This window comes from Lissotriton helveticus, chromosome 2_1, assembly GCF_964261635.1.
Source record: "Lissotriton helveticus chromosome 2_1, aLisHel1.1, whole genome shotgun sequence".
NCBI classification, from domain to species: domain Eukaryota; kingdom Metazoa; phylum Chordata; class Amphibia; order Caudata; family Salamandridae; genus Lissotriton; species Lissotriton helveticus.
Genome location: NC_136059.1, coordinates 948,162,053 through 948,180,513, shown reverse-complemented (window position 1 = coordinate 948,180,513; position 18,461 = coordinate 948,162,053).

The window sequence follows — 18,461 nt, the reverse complement described above, 5'->3', positions numbered from 1 at the left end:
CAGCTGATTTGATGGAGGAAGTGGAGACATTTTTGTCCAAGTAGTAAATTCTGTAGATTTCTTATCCGTCGATGAGCCCGTCGACAGTGGAAAAGTCCTGATAGAGATCAATGATTTTGACATTGGTGACTTAAAGGTCCTCGTCGACGGAGCTCCTGTTGTCGGTGCTCCTGTAGACGAAGAAATTTGAATTATAGTCAACGAGGTCTTCCCGTCGACGGAGTCGTCTAACCTTTCTTCGACGGCGTTGTTTTTGTCACTGATGTCGACGCCGCTGTCGTCATCGAGATTGTTATCGTCGACTATGTAGTCGTTGACGTTTTCACAGGAACAAGCGCCGGAGACCCCCCCAGTCTTCGTCGACGGGGCTGAAGACACTGCCCTTGACTCTGAAGACCTTTTTAGCAGTGTATGAGGCAGAGAAGATGAAGAAGGCTCCTTTTCTTTCATTTTTTAGTTTTTAGTCACCACTTTTTCCTCAGAAGTGGTTGACTTCCGCTTTTTAGAAGATTGAGATTTGGAATCATCTTCTGAGTCAGTTTCTGAGGTGGCCTTCTTTTTCTGAAGCCACAACAGTAAGCGCGCCTCTCTGTCCTTTATAGTTTTAGCCGAAAAAGTTCTGTAGTGCTTGCTGTCCTTGGGCACATGTTTTGGACGGAGACAGTACAAACAATCTTTGTGGGGGTCTTCAGAATATAGTCTGGCCTTCCCACAAGATCTGTAGGGCCTGACAAGCCTCTTTCTTGAGCTTTCAGACATTTTATATACAAGATGGAAAACAGTACCTTCAACCTAGATGAAAAGACTTGCAGATAGAAAGGTCAAAAGTTCACACAGGAACAAAACTGAGCAAGGCTCAGGGAGACTCCTTCTCACACGAAGGCGGTTGGAAATCTGAGGTATGGTGGCTCTGCTGGGGAGTGTGATGTCAGGGCTGACAGTTGATTGGCTGGGTTTTGGACCACATAATAATGATGTTAGGTTACCAAACTAGTTGTTCCCTATGGGTTTTACTATGCAGTTTCTCTTTTACTGCTAGGGTTATTCTCTTACCGTGAGACTCCCACCATGACGACGGGGAAGATACAAGCATGTGAATCTATGAAAGATTCAATACTGGAGAACAACATTATAGAACCTGAAATATACCCACATATTTTAACAAAATTTAGGAGCTTCCACTCAAGTCATTCAAAGTAATAGTGCAAAAAACTGATGATTGTTAGCTTATAATTATAAGCAAATTTGTAATTCCCTTTGTTAATATGCAATCATAGAAAGTCAACAGGATCATACGAGAACAAATACAGGCAGGGTGCGGGGCTAGCCGCACACAATCGCAGATGCACCTTAAAATCGCTTTCAGAGCGCTCTATAATTCTATGTTGTGCAGCCAACCCAGTCGCAAAGAAATCCCACAGCAGAGGGTCTGATGGACAACCCTTTTTTGCGACCGCAAACGGGAAATCGTCCCATTTGCGACTGCAAAAAAAGGTTCAAGGCATGTACAAAAGCTATTTTACGAGTCACTGACTCGCAAAATAGCATTTGCTACTCTTGCCAATAGGAAGGGGCGTCCCTTTCTAATAGCGAGTCATCATTCCATGTACAGTTGTTTTGCGACCGCATTTGCGGTCGCAAAACACTTGCAGTTTACCACCTACTTCAAGTAGGTGGGAAACCACTTGCAAACGGGAAGAGGTCCCGAGAGGACCCCTTCCCCTTTGTGAGTGTGTGCGTAAATATTTTTTAGAAGCAGGCAGTGGTCCCAGGGACCACTGATTGCCCCTAAAAAATGAAACTGAAAAGTTTAATTTGTTTTTAAATGCATCCTGTTTTTCTTTTAGGAAAACGGGCTGCATTTAAAAAATAGACCTGCTTTATTTAAAAAGCAGTCCCAGACGTGGTGGTCTGCTGACATCAGCAGGCCAACATCCCTGGGAGTGCTAGCCATTCCCAAAGGGATCGCAAATTGCGCTTGCCTCATGAATATTGATGAGGCATGCAATTTGCGACCCAATTGGGAATAGCAAACAGTGTCTGAGACACTGTTGTACATTAAGTTTAGCGAGTCATAATTGCGAGTCGCAATTTTGCGCAAATTGCGACTCGCTAAACTTAATGGTCGTACATCTGGCCCGAGGTCCCTTGAGACAGTGGCGTTTGCCACTTATTGCACTGGTATTACAATTAAACTCGAGATCGCTACGAGAGCGGTGCGGGCCAGGAAGGGAGCGGCCTTGCGGCTTGGCTGCTGGATCCCTGGTGGTCACGCCCAGAGGAAACATGAAACACACTTGACCCTGGGGCCTCGAATAAACAACTAAGGGCCTGATTTAGATTTTGGTGGGCCTACCTTTGTCCCGTTGCGTCTGCAGTCCCAAGTACTTTGTCAAGCTGACGGTGGTTTGCCCGCCATATTTAAATGTTACTGCAATAGACAGTAGACCACGGTGGCAGCGGTCTTCTCTGCTGACTAAGAGTACTTTGTCAGGCCAGCGGGTTTGCGCCAAGCAGATTTAGATGTCCCCTTTGTGCTGGTGGTGTTGTAGCAGCGGTTTGCTGACAGAGTGAGTTCCTGGTGGAGTGGAGACTGGTAACTACAACTTATTGATGTGTCCAGATATATGTGTCATGTTTGCATGAATAACATATCTAGGCAATGTGGTATGTCCCTTTGTGTTACATATTGCATGCCACAACACACACACACACAATTGAGTGTCCACCCACAGGCACCACTAGCACAACATCCCCAAACATCTCAACAACAAATATTTTTTTAAGTGTCAACACAGTTGGTTCAATTTTCCTTGGCAAGTAGGAAAATGAACACTACTGCATGACACCTAAGAAAAATATTGCATGTAAGTGCAATGCAGAAATACATGAGGCTACGGCAATTGTCGACACATGATACATAGTATGACAATTGTACAAGTAGCTTATGTTAGATCTCAGAAACAACTGAGTCATTTGCCATCATGATGGAGTTGAAGCAACAAAGGAGGGTACTGGACGAGGGTATACAAGACGGAAATGGGAAGCAGGACAAAATGTAGGTTGCTCCCCCTCCGCACAGCACCACCTGTGACTCCCTGCCCAAGCTGCCGCTGCTGAGGAAGTTCGAGGCCCACCACCACCCGCAGGCTACCACCTGCGCCTCATCCCTGGTGGCCAGTGGTGGGCCGTAGGTAGGTTTGTTCATCCTCCGCTTTATTGCTTTTGTGTTGCCTGTATTTTCATTGTTGTGTCTGTGACTGCTGTTGTCTGTCTTCCCCCGCTGCCTGTATGTGGTCCGTGCCCCTTTTTCTTCCCTCTGTTCCCCTCGCTGTCCCCGTGCTCTCTCTGCCCGGTCTTTCCTTCTGTACCCTTCGCTGCCCCTGTGTCTCTGCCCGGTTTTCCCTTCTGTGCCCCTCGCTGCCCCCGTGCCTCTCTGCCCATTCTGCCTTCTGTTCTTAGCTGCCCCTGTATTACTGTATTCTGTATTTTGCCTTCTGTGCCACTCGTTTTTGTGCCCCTTTTGCCTTCTGTTCCACTCGTTTTTTGTGTCAGTCTGCCTTCTGTGCCACTCGTTTTCCACTCGTTTTTGTGCCCCTTTTTGCCTTCTGTTCCACTCGTTTTTTGTGCCCTTCTGCCCTCTGTTCCACTTGATTTTTTGTGACCTTCTACCCTCGGTCACTCATTTTTCCCTTGTTTCTGTGCCCCTTTTGCCTTCTGTTCCACTTGTTTTTCCCTCGGTTTTGTGCGCCTTTTTCCTTCTATTACCTTCGCTGTCCCTCACCGCCCTCCCCCCTGCGGCCCTGCCCCCCTGACTGCCCACTGCCCATTCGCTGCCCACGCCTCCATCCTCCCAGCTGCTCCAATATATCCAACCTCCCTATATATGCCGGCCGCTGCGCGGCCACGCCGCAGGGGCGCCAAAGGCGCGCCTAAGGCCAGCCCGTCTGTGCCCGTCCGCGCCTGGACCGCGGCCAGCGCCAGCACCCCTGGCCCCTGCACCCACCACGAAGACCGCCGCCACTACAATACCAGCACTCTGCACGCTCTCAACTCGGACGGAGTCACACCTGCTTCAAAGCCGCCCTGAAACGCACAGACGGCCCTTCACCTGCCGGAACTGCAGCGACATCAGCCTCAGAGCCGAGGAACCACCCGCCAAGAAAGACCCCAACCACCTCCAATGAATACTACTGAACACCGGCTCCGCACGCAAGCATGCAATCGAGCACCTGGACCTGCTCGGCACAACATCCCGGACGTCGCCTTCCTGACAGAGACCTGGTTTAACGACTCCTCCGTACCCGACATCTCTATAGCCATCCCAGCCGGCTACAAGATCACCCGCAGAGACCGCACCAATGGTGTCAGAGGAGGAATTGCCATTGTCCACAATAACAGCATCAGGGTCTCGCTCAGCACCGCCAAACACATGCATTTCCAGATCCACACAGACCCTAACTCCACCCACAGAGGCACCCTCGTCTACCGACCCCCCGGACCATGCCCCCAGTTCAGAAACTTCATCGCCGACTTGATCAGCATGCACGCCCTGACCTCCACCGACTACATCCTCCTCGGAGACCTGAACTTTCACCTTGAGAACCACAACGACAACAACTCCACAACCCTGATGGATAACCATTCGCCAACCTCGGACTGAAGCAACTCATCACAACGCCCACCCACTCCGCCGGCCACAGGCTCGACCCCGTCTTCTCCTCAAACCCGCACGCTTCCATCAGCCACACCACCAAACTCCTCTGGACCGACCACCGCTGCATCCACTTCGCCTTCCAGAAATCCACCACACACCACCGCACCCAACAGACCCCCCCGCCGCTGCTGGAGCAAAATCACCGAAGACCAACTAAACACAAACCTCACTCTCAGCCTACCCACCGAACCCTCCAACCCCGACGAGGCTGCCCACAGCCTCAGACGCTGGATCGAGGACTGCGCCAACACCCTCGCCCCGCTGAAGAAACCCCACCACAGAGACACCAGCAAGAGGGCCAGCTGGGTCACCCCAGTACTCCTAGCTTCCAAGCAAGCCTGCCGGAACTAGAGAAGAAATGGCACAGTGAACAAACTCCGGACAGCCACGCAGCACACAAGGACGCCATCCGCAACCACCACCACCTCATCAGGGCGGCCAAGAGGACCTCGTTCAAAGACCGCCTCAACCACAACGCACACAATAGCAAGGAGCTCTTCAACATCGTGAAGGAACTCTCCAACCCCAGCTCCAACACCAATGACATCCCGCCGTCGCAAGCCCTGTGCGACTCTCTCGCCACCTTCTCCTAGCGCAAGTTAGCAGACATCCACGACAGATTCAACACCCAGACAGCCCCAACAGACAGCAACACAACAGACCCTCCGCACACCACCGGCCACGACCCCCTGCTAGCCTGGGCCAGTGTGAGCATTGATGACACCATCAAGACCATGCGCACAATCCACTCCGGGTCTCAGTCAGACCCATTCCGGCACCACGTCTTCAACAGAGCAAGCAGCTCCATCGCACCCCACCTGCGCAACGTCATCAATCTCTCCCTCGAGACCGCAACCTTCCCAGAGATCTGGAAACAAGCCGAGATCAAAGCCCTACTCAAAAAACCTAAGGCAGACCCAAGAGACCTCAAGAACTTCCGGCCATCTCTCTGCTCCCCTTCCCGGCCAAGGTCATCGAGAAAACCGTCAACAGACAGCTAACCCGCTACCTCGAAGAAAACAGAATCTTGGACCCTTCCCAGTCAGGGTTCCGCAGCAACCACAGCACCGAGACTGCCCTCATTGCTGCCACCGACGACATCAGGACCCTGCTGGACAACGGCGAGACCACAGCACTCATCCTCCTAAACCTCTCTGCCGCCTTCAACACCGTCTGCCACCGCACACTATGTGCACACCTCCACGCCGCAGGGATCCATTACAAGGCTCTGGATTGGACCACCTCCTTCCTCTCCAGCAGAATCCAGAGCGTCCGCCTCCCCCCATTCCGTTCCAAAGCATCAGAGATCATCTGCGGTGTACCCCAGGGATCCTCCCTCAGCCCGACGCTGTTCAACATTCACATGGCCCCGCTCGCACACGTAGCTCGACAGCGCGACCTCAACATAATCTCCTATGCCGACGACACTCAGCTCTCCCTCACCAAGGACCACATCACTGCCAAAGCCAAACTCCACGAAGGAATAAAGGCCGTCGCGACTGGATGAAGACAAGTCGTCTGAAGATGAACTCGGACAAGTCGAGGGTCGAGGGTCCTCATCCTAGTCTCCAACCATTCAGCCTGGGACGACTCCTGGTGGCCGACGGCACTGGGGCTGCCCCGACTACCACGCACGCAACCTGGGAATCATCCTCGACTCAACGCTCTCAATGACTAGGCAAGTCAACACTATCTCCTCCTCCTGCTTCAACACCCCCGCATGCTCCGCAAGATCTACAGATGGATCCTGACAGATACAAGAAAGACAGTCACCCAGGCCCTCGTCAGCAGCAGACTCTACTACGGAAACGCCCTCTACGCGGGAGCCCCCACCAAGCTCATCAAATGACTACAGCGCATCCAAAATGCCTCGGCACGACTGATCCTCGACGTACCAAGCCACGGCCACATCACCCCCCACCTGAGAAACCTGCACTGGCTCCCCGTCAACAAGAGGATATCCTTCAAGCTCCTCACCCACGCACACAAGGCACTCCACTCTTACCAGCTATTCCTGTAACACCACTCTTCTATGTAATTATAGAGTGGGCATATGACAACGCTTGAGCTGTGTGCGCCTGAATTGGATACAGTGTACCTTTAGTCTTCTTTTGCGGCCGATTTCCGCATTACAGGAATAGCTGGTAAGAGCGCGTTTAATCTGAAGTGCTGCGCGCCCATTCTCCAGCTCTGCCACCAATGTCAGGAGTTGGTCATACAAACCAATTCTGTTTTGCCCCCAGATTCCGCATTTACGACCAGACATCACTTTCCCAGCAGCTGTTGACACTGCATTTGTTTTCAGGTAAAACAACGTTTACTAGTCCTTTGAAAAGATGACTTTTGGACAGGTTATTTTATATTTTATAACTTACCCCCTCCACTGACACTGGGCATGTTTCTTTTCTGTCTCTTTTCTCTCCTACCCTTACAGGAGTCTTCAGCCTTGCACCTATCAATGAGGGTAAGCGATGTGATGCTGTGGTGTAGTAGTGCTCGTTAGTGCTCTTGCATTTTTGTTAAAGAACTTACACTTAGATTTTGTTTCTTTCTGTTTTCCAGAACACTCTCTGGCCCTGAGGAGAATCCCCTTTTGATTTATAGGGATTCGAAACACGTAGGCCTTTCTTCTTCGGTCTGCTTCTGTTTTTCTTGTGCTAACTTGCATCGCACTTGAATTCTTTGTACATTATTTTCACAAAAATTGTGGTTTGAATAGAACTGACTGTTAAAAAACCATTTTAGTTGGTTACCCCACCGAAATTACTTTTGTAACTTCTGTTGAAATTAGAGCAGACTGCTTATACTTCCCCTACTGGTATATTGCACTACCAAGATTATGGGAAGTACCTTTGTATTTTTTGTATTTTCTGTTTGAATGTTTGAATGTGAATGTGAGTGGGATGACTGTGATATGTGTGACTATTGAAGTGGTGATTGTGATTTTACCTTATTGTGTCCTATGTCTCATCTTTGCGCTTGCAACTCTTCAATTTACAATGTACCATGTTTGGCATTTTCAAAATTGATTAAAATAAATAGCTATTAAATAGCAATTCCCATTTTTTAATGTCTTTTCTTCTTTGGATGCCATTAGGTGTGCTAAAGGATTTTATCAGTATTGGCATATTTCTTTGTTAGGTCGACTGGGCAACGAGAGCACAGAATGTCGAGGAAGAGGTTCTGCTGGAGGGCCCGACATGCCCCTGCCGGCTCACACTGCCCCGGTATGGGAACAGCCCTGACTTACCCTAGCATTAGTGAAGCAGCCAAAAGGAGCTACACCGGCCTCTGCTTGTCTGGATGGAGTGCAGTTAGAAGAAAACCAGCAACCCACGGAGGTCTGTGGTGGAAAGCCAGACTTGACCAGCCCTGACTGATGACCAGTGGGGCCACTGGTGAGGCACCTGGCAGCTGAAAGGCAGTAGATCCAATTTAAGTGCTCTTAAATTACCGCAAGAAAGATTGAATAAATACTCCCTTGTGCTTTTTTTTGCTAGCAAACATCCAACTATACTGCTGATACAGTAGAGGATATGTAGATTTATAAGGCCCTGTGCTTCAGACCCCAAATACAAAGGGAATTAGACTTGGAAGACCCGTAACTGGAGTTAGTTTATTTTACTTAATGTAGATAGACCTGCTCTCTGGGATGACGGGGAAATCCTAGGTGGCAGCACCTGTTCAGCACAACAAAATTTAAAAATACGCTAAGACCATGACAAAGATGCCAGAGAGGGCTGCAGTACTTTGAGAAGCTGCAGAGACACAGATCACCCCAGAACAAATTTCCCAGGCCATATGCGATGTGCGCACCACCATGAGGATGCAGATTGGTGGTGTGGGCCTAGGATTGGCTAGAACTAGGGAATCCAAGGCAAGGGGGCCCGAGTGTAGGCTTTTCTCTGAAGTAACAGTAGAAGCACATGAAAGGCTCGCACCCAATAGAACAGAGGAGATCAGAGGCACAAGACGATAGAGGCTGTGATCCCGAAGGGAAGGCAGCACAGAACAGTCTGATTAGCAACATAGCAATGATCAGGGGTAATGTGGCAATGAGGGACATTCCGCTGCTGTCATGGATCCCCGAGACAAACCCCAAAGACTTCAGAACTTGAAGCTAACTGAACTCTCAATATCATTGATGGTAGAAATGCTTTTGTTACTGTGAGAAGCTGGCTTAGTATATGGTGTACATTTATGTGAGTGGGCCCCCTGCACTAATCCACACAACCCTAATGGTGGTTTTAGTGGTCTTAGACAAGCTTAAAAAGCTCTCTACATGGTAGCTGTGGAGAGCAGCCTTCAGGCTTAGTACAGAGGAAAGTAAAGCAGCTTGTTTCACCTGAACATAATTTATTGGTATAGACTAAGTGAAAAAGAACAACACAGTGTATTTATAAAAATATGTATTTATTATAAGACACTCCAGAACACATACAGATATCTCCTACCCGGAGATATACACAATGCACACAATACTTTGCAATAAAAACAAGTAAGTAGCACGAATACACAGTGGTCGCCAGGGGGAGACCAAACCATGTACTAAAATGGTGGTATACGAACCATGAGCCAAGTCAAGACTATACCCAGAAGACGTAGAAGTGCCTGGGACCCAAGGAACCACCACAGATGAGTATCTAGGAACCCCACGGAGGTCGTGTGCAGTGTTGGGACATGACCACATACTCAATATAAGTCAACGGGTGAGTCTGGGTTGCAATTTTAAAGAAGAAGGACCCTTACCAGTGGACCCTGAAGAAACGCTGTGGAAGACAGAAGGTTGGATAGCCACTCCACCCGTGGATACCCCAGGAACCAGGATACCTACACCATGGAAGCCGGATGTATAGGTGTGAAGTGCATCAGAAACTGCTGTCAAACTCAATGGAGGACTTCAGGAAGATGTCGCAGCTGGAGAAGGTGAAAATGTCTGGTAGAACCCCAAGGTGGATTCAAGATGAAAAGTACCTGCACGCCGAGGGGCCAGAGTCTATGCCACTCAGGAGTGACCAGTAGGCATGGAAGACAAATGCCCACCAATGTCTGGTGTTGCATGAGAGCTGACTATGACCTTAGAGCTGCAGCTGTGAGGACCAGGCTATGCGGAGGAAGACTAGGAGCCATTCACGAGCTGTCCCACGTCTTATGTCGAGAGTTGAGGGGTCGGTGTCCATCGGGAGCACCAACAAGCCTTAGCATCTGCAAACAATGTGGAAAACGAAGAAGGTGCAGGGTCGGGACCAGCAAGGCCCAGGTGACTCACGACAAGCAGGGGAGTCAGGGTAGGCCAGAGCAATCAAGGGAGCCTGCAGAAATCAAAGAAGAACCTAAAGAGGACCCACAGGCCGGAGGTACTGGAGTCGCAACAGGATCTCGAGCAGCTCACCAAAGATGCAGGCCCACAGTGCAAGTGATGCGGTGAGGATGAAGATTTTGGTCCCAGGAGATGCTTAAGGTTGGGGCTACTTGGAGCCTGAAGATCTTGGAGGAAGGAAGCCAACAAGCCTTTGCAACGACCAGTCGACCTGGTGTGCAGGGGTTCTGTTCCTATGGCTCCGACGGGTGATACTGGCCTCAAACTTGGTGAGAGGACATCGGCAGTCCTCGAGGGATGTGGAGAACCACCACCTGTATTGCTGAGCCTTTCGGAGTCCATGGGAGCCCAGGATCAGCAGACCAGTCAGCTTTGTTATGGTGCCTGCTGATGCAGGGAAGTGACTCCTTTACTTCAAAGGAGATTCCTTCAGGTGTCTTAGATTCCCACAGGCCTTGGAAGGTTCCCGTATGGAGCACTAGCACGGACGTTGCAGCCGACGAGCAGGGCGACGAGACAAGGAGCAGCAGGAGTCTTCCCAGTTGCAGTCTTGATACCCAAAGCGAAGTCCAAAGTGCCCAGACGGTCGAAGAAGAAGTGGTATCTTGATATGAGTCTTATCCTACAACAAATCTAGTGACCCACCTACAGGTAAGCCCTTAAGTACCCTAAGGAAAGGGTTGGGACAAATCAGGGTTCCCTCCCAGGGATGGGGTTGGACAGTGGGGATGATACTCCCATGTACTTTGTCCAGTTACGCACCAGAGCGGGAGCCAATGGCTCCTTGAGCCTGTTTGAACTGGACTATGCAAGGAGGGCACCAAATGTGCCCCTCAATTAGACTGAATGGTTCTGGCTAGTGCTCCCACCCGGCCCCAGTACACTAAACCATGTCTGGGAGGTGGTCACACCTCCCTGTGGCAGGATACCTATTGGCCTGCCTTCCTCTGCTCGAGCTTGGCTCAGCAGCAGTAGGGCAGAGTCGTGTCTCTGGTCGGCAGCAGCCATGTTGTGCTGTCCGGTTCTTAAAGACTGGTACCGGGAGCACTGAGTACCTCACGGAGGAGCTTTACAGTGCATGGAATGCAATAATAGGGGTATGATTCCAACATGTTGGATACCAAACATGACAGGGTTAGTTACAGCCACTTTAGAGATGGTCATTGCGTAATGACGAATTGCCACTCTATGTATCATAATGGCTGATGCACTTTCAACCCGGGAGAATAGATTCCAAAGGTTGTAGGAGTGTCCTGCTCATGCAGGGGCACCCTTACACTTAGAACCGAGCACCCTGCCTTCAGGATTGAAAGGCCTGCTTTATAGGTGACCTATAGATTTTAAGTGCAGTGACCTTAGATATGGGGAAACCTATATCTGTCATAAGTGGTGCTAGCACCGGCTTACACAGGCTGCAATGGCAGGCCTGTAGTTAGAGTTTGAGTGATCTCCCATGTGTGGCATAATGCATGCTTCAGCCAATTTAGGACCCCTGGAGCACCTATGCCCTGGGTACCTCAGTACCATATACTAGGGACTTACAAAGGTACACCAGTATCCAATCTGGGATGTACCTAAGCACTTACCATAACCAATTTAGGGGAGTAAGCACAGAGACTGGGGTCCTGTTTAGCAGGATCCCAGTCAGACTAGTCAGGAACAGCATAACACCAGGCCACAAGTGGGGGTAACCATAAAAGCAGATCCTACTTTCCTACAGTTGCATATTATGATGGGATACGTTGGGCAATGGTATGCAACCACAGTAGAAGTTTCTTTTCTCAGCTGGGTCGGCTGTATAGAGCTATAACTATGTTCGATTGCAGTCGCACGGGGTAAAGTCAGGGTCACACATATGTTGAGGAAGGGCAATGGATGCTTCACGCTGAGAAGTGTAGGGAGAAGGTAGTTGGTATTTTTATTCGTTAGTTAGTTTGAGTTCATATCTTACAGAGGACACTTGAGCACTGCTCCTGAACTTACAGCACACTATAAACCTCAATGACAGAAACACAAGATACATTTTAAAATACTCTCCTGGAATGTCAATGGCTTAAACAACAAAATTAAGAGTGGTGCAGTATTCCAGTATCTCAGGAGACATTTACCACCCATAATACTTCAACAGGAGATGAACCTACTAGGTAACAGATGTCCCTTCCTGTCCTGCAGAGGCTATACTAGAATATACCACGCCGGCTACACTAATGTATCTAGGGGACAGCCATTCTCCTCTACAAACATTTTCCACTGCAAGTTATGATAACTCACCATGATGACCTTGGCAGATTTACAGTGATAGAAGGGAAGATGGGCAAGACATACTGGTCCATTGCAACGGTTTAAGCCATCCCCTGACCCTAGAGGACACACTTAAAATATTCACAAAAGTAATGCTACAGTCTCCCTCGGGACAAACAGTGTCGGGAGGAGACTTCAATGAACCCTGGTGCGGACACTAGCAGTACCCAACCGCACAAATCCGTTATCCTGAATGCAGGGGCCAGATCACTGGCCGTCTCAGATGCATGGTGACTGATACACCCAAATGCTAAAGAATTCACGTTTTCGTCCCACTCGCATAAGTACCCCTCCTGGATATTTTTTTGCCCTCCACAGACACAAACAGATTACACCCAAATCCACACCCATGCCCTAACAGATCATGCCCCAATAATAATAATAATGCTTAAGTTACCTGAAAGATGGCAGATTGGACTATGGAGACTGAGAGTCTGGTGGTTCAGGATGCTTCCTTCAATGAATTACTCAGAGAACAGATCGGAGACGATATGGACATTTACAAGAGTGCAGTTGACTCCCAACCGTGCTTTGGGAGGCACTAAAGGCGGTCCTGAGAGGATAGGTCATATCCTATCAGAGAGCAATTAAGCAAAAAAAGCACAGTGAAAACAGTGAGTTAGAAAGTGCTATAGACAAGGCAGAGGGATAAGCGATGGGACCCCTGGATGACTGCCTAAGGCATGAAACAATGATGAAGGCTTTCACTCCAACAGAAACTGCTGGACTCGGCGTCTCTGACATACATGATGGCACAAAACAAGATATATGAGGCATAAGGCAGGACAATTATTGTACTGGCTGGCAAACAGGGATGAGGAATCAAGAGTTTAGACTTGTCCTCAATATTGTCTCTCAAGCAGAGCAAACTCTTTCAGACCCTAACTAAATCAATTGCTAAGGATTTGTCTCCTATTATGCCTGCCTCTATGCTGAGCAACCTCTAACCGTGACCGAATGTGACCACCCGATCATATATGCTTTGATAATAGCCTGGCTCTCTGATACAGATAGGCAGTAGCTTCCCCCGGGAATAACCCTGGCCCTCGCAGATACCCGCACAAAATCTATAAGAAATATGCATCGTGCTTGGTCCGACTGCTAATGGGAAGGTACACAGAAGCTCTGCGGTCTGTCAAATTGCCATATGACTTGCAAGGAGCAATTATGTGATTTCTGGTAGTTCCATATGCATGTTTAAATACCTCGCTGACACATATTCAATGCACACAACACAATTTTACCACTATTTACAACCACATTACATGCTTGAGATGTATCATGGAAATATGCAGGCGCTCCCAGATTATAACCCTGTTGAGGCTCAAATCACAATGGGCAGGCTGGGAGGGAAGGGGATTTTAAAAAAGTACCGCACCCCGATGGATAATACCTGAGAACCCATGCTGGCACTGAGAGAGTGATGGAACACGATGTGGGCATCTTGGAATAGGAGAAATGAATACAGCTAAACTGGTACTCGGAGTATTGGCAGTCTCCATGAGATTGAGGCCGATCCAGCTTAGATTTTGCACAGGTTATACTACAGTCCCATGCGATTAAGTAGAATGAGGCAAGACCCAGACCCATGCTGCTTGAGAAGTGAGGTGGAATTGGGACTATTCTTTCACATGATATGGAAATGCCTAATAATACAGAGATCCTGGTGCAGCATAAGTGATATTATATTCCTGATAGAGAGTAGGCCAGTTGTGCCAGAGCCCAAAATGGTATTATTGGGGTTGATGGACGAATAGGGAGGCAGACAAAATACCAAATTGATGGTAACCATGGTACTCATTGCCAAAAGAGACATTGCCCGGCACTGGCGGTCACAATCATCCCCTTCCATGATATAATTGACTTGCGGGATGGACTACTGCACCAAAGCAGAGCAGTTTGTTGCTAAGTCAAGGGACTGCCCGGAGAAACACAAAAAAGTCTTGGGTGATTGGAATGTTGTAAACAATAATGTGTGAAATCTATATGGTTATCGCACATCTTGCATATCTGCCACCATTTGGACATTGCACTCAATGTTTTGTTTGTAATAATGCTCTATTGAACTTTGTAAACGTGTTCAATATACCAATACATTTTTACGTGTAAAGCCATTGGGACAATCTTGGTCGCAAACCTATATCGTAGGTTAAAACAACAAGCCGTGTTCAGTCTTATACTCTTCATGCTTCTTATGCTTCTCTTATGCACACTCTGCTCATGTTAGTCATACCATTGCTGGGAGCAAAAAACTGCTTCATCCAAAAAGTCCTTGAGGAAACTGGTGGCAAATACATTCCTCTAAGGCCCAGAAGCAGTAACAGCTTGTGGTAGAACCACCTCAAACAAGTGGTAGCTTTTCTAGAGAATGCAGCCTTTAAAGCATCTGCATTGCTCTATTTTCATTATGTCTTTCTTTAACACACTTTTGTTTTTGTAGCCGTATATAGCGCAAACTTAACCTGAAGGTATTGGATCGCATTGCATGAGCACCATTACATTACACAAGGACAAATTAATTTTTGTTCTTTAGGCACAGGTAGATTAGGAGATATGCCCAGAATTACAGGATGTTGAACTGATGCCAAAACTGGATCTTTGTCTCCAGTTCCAAAGTTGTTATCTCTGGCCGTTACGCGAACTGGGTGAGAGGAGCACTCCTAATTAAACTCTATAAATTGCAATTTTCACTGTACTTTTTAAAGTTTTTATACCAAGCGTGCTACGGAGGTGACACGTTTGTCCTAACCGTGCCTCAATATTTGACCTTATCTTAAGCGTGAGAAACACTTAACCTCTGTGCACTGTTGCTACAATGCTATGCGTTTTTCGAATTTATCCATATAACAAAATAATCAATGCAAAACTGATCAACTCGTCTCCTTGATATTTGCTCAATGGAGCCACAATAATATTTTATATTTCAACCAAACATAGTTCCAAACATTATTGTATTGAATCAAAATAAAACTGGTACATTTTTCAACAATATTGACAACATTCAAAATATAAATTCAAAACATCATCCTAGACGATTCTTCTTTGTGCCCAATGCATTTCAAAAAGGGGGTGGTGATGGACAGAGTATCTGAGTTAATCAGAACACTCCTACCCAGTCAACAGATCAGGGCTTGATCCATCACCGTTTTTTAGCTCACTGCACCATCCCAGTTCAGAACCTGGCTATATGCAAATTAGTCTGTCCCGGGCCCAGTGCATCATGGGAACAGGGCAGACCAAACTACCAAGCCAATTCTTCACTGGAATTTTTGGCCACTATAGGTGTGGCAGGGTATACTCAGACATGAGTCCCTTTCTCACTGCTCCATCAGGATTCAAGCAAGCCGGGCCGAAGAGGCTGAAATGCCAGAAACCGGTCCCCGGTAGCTTGTCTCCTTTCTGGTGAAGAATTGGCTTGGTAGTTTGGTCTGCCCTGTTCCCATGATGCACTGGGCCAGGGACAGACTAATTTGCATATAGCCAGGTTCTGAGCTGGGATGGGGCAGTGAGATAAATAACGGTGATGGATCAAGCCCTGATCTTTGGACTGGGTAAGAGTGGTCTGCTTAATTCAGACACTCTGTTCATCACCACCCCCTTTTCTGAATCGTTTTTGGCCACTATAGGTGTGGCAGGGTATACTCAGACATGAGTCCCTTTCTCACTGCTCCATCAGGATTCAAGCAAGCCGGGCCGAAGAGGCTGAAATGCCAGAAACCGGTCCCCGGTAGCTTGTCTCCTTTCTGGTGAAGAATTGGCTTGGTAGTTTGGTCTGCCCTGTTCCCACGATGCACTGGGCCAGGGACAGACTAATTTGCATATAGCCAGGTTCTGAGCTGGGATGGGGCAGTGAGATAAATAACGGTGATGGATCAAGCCCTGATCTTTGGACTGGGTAAGAGTGGTCTGCTTAATTCAGACACTCTGTTCATCACCACCCCCTTTTCTGAATCGTTTTTGGCCACTATAGGTGTGGCAGGGTATACTCAGACATGAGTCCCTTTCTCACTGCTCCATCAGGATTCAAGCAAGCCGGGCCGAAGAGGCTGAAATGCCAGAAACCGGTCCCCGGTAGCTTGTCTCCTTTCTGGTGAAGAATTGGCTTGGTAGTTTGGTCTGCCCTGTTCCCATGATGCACTGGGCCAGGGACAGACTAATTTGCATATAGCCAGGTTCTGAGCTGGGATGGGGCAGTGAGATAAATAACGGTGATGGATCAAGCCCTGATCTTTGGACTGGGTAAGAGTGGTCTGCTTAATTCAGACACTCTGTTCATCACCACCCCCTTTTCCAATGCATTTCAAGCTCAGCGAGCTCTTCGTCAGGGGCCTGTGGACTAAATATAATGTTCATTTTAATCAACTATTCAGTTTGCTAGACATCAAAAGTTCACAAGTTACAAGGCATCAAAAAATGAGAAAGAAAACAAGTGCTTTCAAGAAACCTTATACCCCACCACTATGTGCTCAGAATCAAAACTAAACTCACTGATCTCGTAATAGTAGACTTTCGTCCAACCTAAATCATAAAAACGAGTGTTACATGTTTTCCAGAAATAAAACATCTTTTAACACCTGAATGACCAGCCAAAACGGTCGTCTTACCTTAAAGAAAACGTTCTTTATTCGGAAATCACCTCTCTAGCGTCAACCAGCTATCACCACCTGTGACTGTACCGTTACCTGAAAATATATGGAAACCGAAATCTCACTCAAATCTTACTCAGTGTTGACCGATACATATCACCTCGGTTTAAAAACCAAATGACTCAACAATGCACTCGAAAATTACCTCTTCAATGAACGTCCTCTAAGTGACAAACTCGCCCGTGCGTTTCTACCAAGCAGCTACCGTTGGCAACCTGCCTCGCTCAAAACTCCCTCCGTGACCGCACTAGCTACAGCTGAGGTTTCCACTACTAAACACTAAAAACAGACTATACAATACTGCAGCTTAATCGCGGACGCCATGTTAGAGTGTGGTTCGGCGAAACTATTGCTAATGAAGTGCTCGTGAAGTAAAATTACTCATGAAGGATTCAAAAATGAAACTGAACCGTGTTAATCGTGAAAAAGAAAGAAGAAGAAAAGAAGGATTCTAATACAAACATCTTAGTGTATATATACAGAATACTGACAGATATAATCCAGGGTTACAAAATGCAGGCAACAACCTATGGCAGTTCTAGAGTGGAATTTCATAAAAAACACAATAGATCTATTTTTTCATTGAGTCCCCTCGGCTCTTGTGTTTCGAGGATTCTAATTCAATATATTTCTCTCTGGAGGAGGGATCTAGTTAGATCAACCCCCTCGTATGTTTTCACTATTTCCAGAATGGAAAACCTGATCTGGGATATGTTATGGTTATTCTCATTCCAATGTCTTGCCAAATTACTTTTGAGATTTTTGTTTCTTATCGTACTTTTGTGTTCGGATATTCTGATTTTTAACTTTCTTTCTGTTTTTCCTGTGTAAATTTTACCACATGCACACTTTATATAATAAATTAAATTTTTTGAATTGCAATCACCATCATAGTGTAAAGTCAGTTCTTTTCCTGTCCATGGATGATGAAGCGTTTTGCCTTCTATTACATTGGAACAGTGAACACAGTTCTGACATTTTTTCATTCCTCTATGACTCACTTCTGCATCTCTTGTGGGTGTCATCAATAACTCTTTTAGATTTTTTGATCGCGTATAGGCAAAAATGGGTTTTCTGTTGAAAATTCCATTGAAGTCTGTTTCATTTTGTAGTAGTTCCCAATGTCTGTTAATGATATTCTTTACTTTTTGTGATGCGGTAGAAAATTTTGAAACAAACACGTGTCTTTCAATTGATTTCTTGGGTTTCTGTGTCAAGAGATTTTCCCTACTATAGGTCTGAATCCTATTTCTAGCTTTCTCCAGAGTTTCATCTGGATATCCTCTTTCCTTGTATCTTTGGTGTTGTACCATCAAATTCTCTTCCAAATCCTCTTCTTTAGAACAAATTCTTTTAAATCTCATGTACTGTGACACTGGTAGATTATTCTTTAAGTTTTGAGGGTGAAAGCTCTGAAATAATAAAGAGTTGTTCACATCTGTCTCTTTTCTGAATACTGTTGTTTCAATTTGCAAAT